Below are 470 nucleotides of genomic sequence, written 5' to 3'. Positions count from 1 at the left end.
AAAAAAAAACACTTTACCAAAGGCGACACTAACCCACTAACCGCCTCCACGCCCTCTAACTTGGTGGAATTGATCGTGGAAAAAATGCAACTTGTATCTGAATCTAGACTTGTAGCAATTCCGTCGCCTTTCACAGTTCCCGCTTAACGTCAACTGCTTCATAATTATGATTCATTTGTATTTTCCCGTTTGGCTTCTATTTTCACTATCATACTTAAAGACAAAATTTTCACTTGCAATAAGTATCATTGTATAGGCGCTGTTACTAAACACAGCCAAATGTTACACTTTTAATTTAATGTACCGTTGAATTTTCTATCAAATGTTACAACTAAATTTCACAGTAGGTTCAACGACAGGATATTATTCTCTTAGAGTATTTTTAAAGAATAAACAAGCGTCGATAGATAAGAATCAAATGCAGCATCATGAAAAATTTCCTAATTCCGTTATGAAAACCCCAAACCTTT

This window comes from Penaeus monodon, chromosome 27 (genome assembly GCF_015228065.2).
Source record: "Penaeus monodon isolate SGIC_2016 chromosome 27, NSTDA_Pmon_1, whole genome shotgun sequence".
Classification (NCBI taxonomy): Eukaryota; Metazoa; Arthropoda; class Malacostraca; order Decapoda; family Penaeidae; genus Penaeus; species Penaeus monodon.
The sequence above is the reverse complement of the archived record's forward strand: the minus strand, read 5'-3'. Positions refer to the sequence as shown.